The sequence below is a fragment of the Lagopus leucura genome, unplaced genomic scaffold (assembly GCF_019238085.1).
Source record: "Lagopus leucura isolate 7727_CA_CO unplaced genomic scaffold, USGS_WTPT01 Super-Scaffold_100027, whole genome shotgun sequence".
Lineage (NCBI taxonomy): Eukaryota > Metazoa > Chordata > Aves > Galliformes > Phasianidae > Lagopus > Lagopus leucura.
Genome location: NW_024962278.1, coordinates 316248 through 322752, shown reverse-complemented (window position 1 = coordinate 322752; position 6505 = coordinate 316248). Strand labels below are relative to the sequence as shown.

At 46.6% G+C, this 6505-nt stretch overlaps 1 long non-coding RNA gene across 19 annotated transcripts in view; it reads left to right on the top strand.

Moving 5' to 3' along the window:
• Positions 1–1214: 1214 nt before the first annotated feature.
• LOC122185107 overlaps positions 1215–6505 on the top strand; it is a 43891-nt gene continuing 38600 nt past the window's right edge. For 17 of the 19 annotated variants that reach the window (XR_006180748.1, XR_006180745.1, XR_006180744.1 and 14 more), the window contains exons 1-4: positions 1215–2543; positions 2664–2753; positions 3579–3648; positions 5139–5284. This is a non-coding gene — a long non-coding RNA (uncharacterized LOC122185107). Of the gene's footprint in view, positions 2544–2639; positions 2754–3578; positions 3649–5138; positions 5285–6505 lie in introns of all 19 variants that reach the window. The other 2 variants (XR_006180739.1, XR_006180741.1) reach the window with 2 other exon arrangements.

The window sequence follows — 6505 nt, the reverse complement described above, 5'->3', positions numbered from 1 at the left end:
GCACCTGCAAAACACAAGGCGGTGACGGCGGCCCTCGCGCCTCGACGGACAGGCAGGGCGCGCCGCCTCGAGCGAGTGAGGGCCGCACTCACCGCGCGGAGCCGCGGCTGTCGGCAGAGTCTCTGTCGGGGGCGGCGGCGACCGCGGGGCGGGCGGGAGGCGGCAAGCAGCGCGCGAGGCCGCCGCGGCCCAGCAGCAGCCGCCACATGTCGCCCGAGGGACCATAGAGAGGGCGCGTAGCTGGGCGACCGCGGAGCAGAGCGGCTCCTCGCGGCCATAGAGAGGGTGGAGACCGGGGACGTTCGGGGGTGTTCCCGCGGGGCTGCGGCGACAGCTCCTGCGTGGGGCTGTGGAGAGAGAGGAGTCCGCACAGGCTGAACGGGCTGAGGGCAGCGGGAAGGGGATGCGGGCGGTCTGAGGCCGTGAGGACGGGGATAGAGAGGCGCGTACCATAGAGAGGAGCCGGAGCGCCCTGCCCGCCCCTCAGCACAGCGCGGGAACGGCGCGGCGGACCCGGGCCGCAACCCGGGCGGCAGCCGGCAGCGGGAACGAGCGGGACGACAGGGGGGTGGTCTGATGTGGGCCTGGGGGGTCCCTGTAGCTCAGGGGGATAAATCCCGTGGGGCAGGCGGCTGTGCTGCTCCTCGGGGGGCTCTGTGGGTAGAGAGGCCTCCTGCTTGCCTGACAGCGTCCCTGTGGGGGGAGGCATGAAGTGTGCCACAGACTGCACGAATATAGCATCTAATCATCTCATAAAGAGCCTTATTTGGGCTTATCAGGGCCTGAGGCAGCATCTGGGCAGGCTGCAGTTCAGTTGCACAAGGAGAAGTGCAGAAAAGACACAGACCTGTTGAAGGGCCAAAGAAACGGTCGCAGAACTGCAGCACCTCCCAGCGAGGCGTTGAAGGCTGAGAGCTGGGGCTGTGCAGCTGGAGATGGCTCAGAGGAGACCTATAGCAGCCTGTCAGTATCTCAAGGGGCTGTAGGAAAGAAAGGGACAGACTCTTCAGCAGGGTCTGTTGTGATGAGATGAGAGGAAATGGTTTCAAACTAAAAGAGGGGAGATTTAGAGTGGATACAAAGAAGATGTTTTTATGAGAAGCGAGGCACTGGCAGAGAGTGCTCAGAAGTGCAGTGGATGCCCCATCCCTGCAGATCTCCAAGGTCAGGCTGGATGGGGCTCTGAGCGCCCGATGGAGCTCTAGGTGTCCCTGTTCATTGCAGGGAGTGGGGCTAGATGACCTTTAAAGGTCCCTTCCAACTCAAACGATTCTATGATTCTATGAAAAAGGTCATGTCAGGTGTGATCAGAAACTTGAGTAATCCTGCAATCAGTGGTTTGATTAGTTATGAACATTCATAAGTTGGGAAATTGAATACATGAAACGTTGGAGAATGGAAATGTATGAAATAATGCATGAAGTGAGCCCACAGCCTGGCTCTGTGATGGAGGTGCTCATTGAGGGTCCTGGGCTCTGTATACTGCTGTGTTTGGTTCAGCTGTGCTGCAGCAGGAGATGGCAGAGTTCCCAATCAGCAGCACCAGTGTGCACAGAAATTGATGTGCTTCCTATTCTCCTTACCCTGGTGAATTCCTTCAGAAGCATGAATGTTGCTGCTCCTGTGCTCATTGCAGCCGAATGGTGCACTTTCATATCTGTTTCTTAGTTCTGTAGGCACATAAATGCTTGGTCATTCTGGCAATTTGTCTCTTTTTCAAGAATATGGTTTTCCCTTTGCTGGTAATTCCTGTTATGAACTCATAGTTCTTGCTGAGCATTATTCCTGCTGTCTGCGTGGATGGCTGCAAGGTTCAGCTCTGAATGTGGCTTTTAAAGGGATATGGAATCACTCTGCTGTCATTCTGAAAGCTTTATCCAACCGCTAGATTTCTTTTAGTTCTTCATGCTTCTTTTTCTTTTTTTGTTGTATCATATGGGGCACGTTGTTTACCATTTTCTCCACAGATCTGTCCTGATACTGTAATTATAAAGTTGTTTAGCTATCTGTTTTAGTGAATGTATCTGTATAAAACATTGGATGTTATGATTGTCTTGCTATAATGTTACTAGATGTATTTCCCAAGCTACTAAGTTTGTTTGGAGATGAAAATTAGATGCAAAATAGAAATATAAGCACCTCCATTCTGTAATCTTGCCATAATTTTCTCTCTCATCAATGTAGTATCAGTAATTAATGCTCCTAGAAACGTACACTTTCTTTGTTGCTATGGGTTTATCCGAGATCTCAGCTAATCACAGAATTATTGTTGCTGTTATCCCAGTTTTCTTTCAAGTCCCCAGCTGCCTGGTGTGTGATACTCTGTCTTTTCTGCAACTGGCAAGTCAATAGCGAAGCTAATCTGTTTTGATTCATATCATGAGGATGCCACAGGAGTTGGAACAACTTCAGTTGTGCAATTGCTGCGCATTTATGGCTTCTACTCTGGAAAAAGAAAATAGCTGAATGAGAGGAGATGAGAGAGGCTCTGAGCAATGAGGCAGGGGACTGTCCAGAGTGAGAATCAAGTGGAGATAGCCAAGGTTGGTGTGGGGTAACATGGCTAAGGGAGTAAGTGTGATGGTGGAGCGATGTGACTGAGCTGTGCAAACAGGGCTGTGTGTTCTGTGCTTGCTCAGGTCAGCTGCTTTGTGTCCTTGCAGTGAGAGAGCGGAAAGGACATGGGAACAAAGGTGATAAGCCATGAGGAATTGCTGCAGGTGCCGGAGTGCCTGACTACAGCTTTTCTGATAGTAGGTGGTGGGATTTTATTCCTTGCCTCCAAGGATTGCTGAGGGAAGTAGGCAATCTCATTGCAAGGTCACTTTGAAAAGTCATGGTAATTCAGGAGAGGTTTCTGTTGGTTGGAAAAAGGCAAATATCTTGCATACATGCAGGAGGGGTGGGAAAAGGGATTGGGCAGTTTTAGAGCAGTCAGCGTAACCTCAGTCTCTGGAGAGGTGGTGGCACATCTTTCCCTGGAAAGCCAGGGCATGTGAAGGGCAAGAAGGTTTGGGGAACAGCCACTGTGAGTTTGACAGGTGCAAATTGTGCCTCACCAGCCTGCTTGCCTTCTGTGGTGAGACTGGCTCAGTGAACAGAGAGAGAGCTGCATGTATTGTGTACATTGACTTTAGCAAGGCTTTTGACATCGTTTCCCATAGTACTGCTTGACCAGGTTGGTGAGGTATGGGTTGGATAAATGGGCTATAAATCAGATGTAAAATTGCTTGGATTCCTTGGCTCAGATGATGGGGATCTGTGGAATAGCCCACCGAGTGACCTGAATAGGCAGAGAGATCAGGGTTTGTTATCACGTAATAATTTAAAGAAAATAAATACTTTGCTCCTTAAGGAATATATTTATTTTGGTGGAAAGAAGAAACCAGGCTGGTTTTAGAAAGTAAGCTAAAACCAAACACTGAAGTTGTAAGAGGTCATACAAATTCTCAGATCTTACAAAAGCCTCAGAATTGAAGTCACTCTTTTATTTGTTGGTTTAAATACTTGTTAATGTCAGTCCCCCTTTAAAGTCTGGGCAAAACCAACTTATCCAAGATCCTCATTGTTTCTTTAAGACTCATTTGCCACTGGAACTTCCTTCCCTGCATACTGGAACTGTTTCCTCCTGTCTCACAGTGGTCTTTGGTGAGTTGGATAATTATTTTGTCTGTTTCCTTTTTCTGCATCCTGAGCAAAGTAACCCAGTGGAAGATGCAAGCTTTGATGCGCATTTTTTTCTCTAGTTAGATATTTATGGTAAAAATATCAGGCGACTCTGACCAAGTCTGCTTGAAACACTGTAATTACAGATGATCTAGTTTCACAGCTCACAGACAAAGAAAATGTGTTTGTTTTACTTTATTAGATTTCTTATAATATGTCCACACAAAAACAAATGTACACATACACACTCTGTCAATACTGCCAACTGCAATTTATTAAGGTTTATAAATTTATTCCACTAGGTCAGTTTATTGTTAAACAGACAATGAATGCAGGATCAATGCTAAAGATGGGAAGCCTACGTTTCCAAGTAAACAATCTCGTCTTTCTACTAAAAGGCTTATAAGGGATGCTTTTGAGAAGATCATAATTAATTACAGACTTAAAACCTGAGCTGTATTTCTCTTAATGTGGCTGTGTTTTTCTATTATGAAAATAAGGAAAGGAAGGTATTTGGGCATAAGCTGGAGCTTGCACTGCTGCTCGCTCTTCCCTGCCTGCTGCAGTGCCCCTCAGTCACTCACTGTAATCCAGAGCTGATGCTGGGAACGTGGCTGGGGGATATATCTTGTTGCTTTGTGATGAACTCCGAGGCCCTGGGAGAATCTCTTGGTGTTGACAGCCCCTGACAGTAAATGTCACATGAATTCGGAGGGAGCTCAGAGCCTTTTGGTGACTGCTATGAGAAGAGACATAATGACAGAAAACCTGATTGATGAGCAATGCCACAAGTAGAGGGAGTGCTGTGTGGTGATTGCCTATAATTGAATGGTCCATGGAAGTTATTTCTGGGTTTCCTTTGAACGGTGACATACACTCCCAAAGTGTTTTCACATGGGAGACCTGCAGATTTTAACCCTTGTACTCGGCAGCTCCCTGTTAACGCCGCGTTAACAGACCTTAAAATTTAATGGGCTGTTTTTACTTCGTGCCCCACGCTGAGCTCTATCACAATAATTAAACAAATGTCGACGACCAAAGATGGCCGGTCGCGCAATTACCTCTGGAAATGTTTCCTTGTCAGCTTTTGCCTCCTCTTTTTATTGCTTCCTCCTCGTAGCTCAGCTCTGTGATCTGACAGCACGGAGACGTTGATTATCAAGGTTCTCCCGAATCTGATGATGTGCTCCTGTACCACGGGCTTGTCGCAGCCATGTTAAGCACAGCAGTGATGCTCGTGGCATTAAATGGGAATGTGAGCCCTTCTAGATCCCTCACCCAGGAAAGCAGCTGCCCTCGCTGACCAATTAAATTGCCTTCCCTCTCATTAAAACCCTTGTGCAGGCTCTGGTATGTCACAGATCTTTAAAATCTCCATTATAAATTCCACTTTCTTCTGGGTATTTTTAGCTTTTACTTGAAGAAATGATTATTGTCTCTTGCACTTAACCATATCAATTTTGGCTCCACAGACATCTCCTCTGGGCCATATTGAAAGACCTGAGCTGATTGGAACTGCTGAATCTGTAGGGAGGATTTCAACAGAGCTCTGAGTACTGGGACATGGGAGGTGTGCAAGGAGTGGGGAGGAAAATTCTAGCCCTCCCCCTTCCCTTTGGTAAGTCAGGAGCACATCCCTTACAGATTTACTTCGTTGTGCCAATTTAATGTGATTTCTTCTGAGGGCCGGGAACCACTCAAGGAAGGCTGACAGGTTTTATCAACAGAATGGAAAGTGAAGTGATAAGGTGAGAGTTATTGACCTGATAACTAACAAACAGAAAACTTCAGTGTCCCTCAAGCTAAATATTGCACTCAGCAGGTAACTAAAAGATGGCAACAGCTGTGGTCTTGTCACTGAGTGAGAGTATGTTTTCATGTAGAGGAGCAGGAGGTGAACTGTGAAAACAAACACTTTCCGTTTGCTACAGACTATTTCCCTCTATTACTTTTAATGAGAGCTAAACTCCAAAATGCACAATGGGGCAATAATATTTTAGATAGAAGGAACTCTTTGCGCGGATCCTAAATTCTAGACACCAGGTTGCAATTAAAATGATTGCTTTCGTATTATTAATAGCTCACCAGTAGTTTAAGGCTGTCAGCAGGTAGGGGACCAATTGGTACAATCCACTGCACACCTGACTGGAAAGAAGTGCTGTCCTTGAAGGAGCCAAGCTAATAACCCGAACCCACAATGCTCAAATGAGTTTGAAAAATGAGAGAAGCATAAAAAGGTGAAAGGAGCTGTGTTAAAATGCTATGGAGGCAACCTGGCTGGGTTGCTGTAGTCAGTTAAATGTTAGTAAATGCTGCCTAAGTGTTCTGTGGTGATGGTTTTGTGGTATTTTTTTGTCGGTTTTTTTTTTTTGCTTTTAATTCTAAAGTTGTAGTGTGGGAAGGGCAGATGGGAAAGGAAGCAGAGACCTCTAATGAGTGATGACTTAGAAGTAACAGGCACAGAAAGTACTGCAAGTGCAGCAGTCTTTTGTTCCTCCTTTACTCCCCATATGTTTTTTCCTGAAACCGTGCTGGGGATTGTCTGAAATCTGTGCCTGAAACCTAGCTGTCGTCATTCCTACACATGCCTTGAAATTCCTGTGACAGAATATGAAGGCTTCAGTAGCTGAACAAAAAGGCAGGTGACAGAGTGCTCGTGCAATGTCCATTTCCCCTTGCTGGCACCTGGCCTGCTCAGTACAACTGGGAAAGACAAATGGCAAGTCAACACTTCCTATTCAACCTCTGCATGCTAACTTTGTTTTTCACTTGGAAGCATTTTTGTACTCCTTATCATGTTTGTCATTCTGCCATGTATCATTTCATTCTCCTTTAGAGA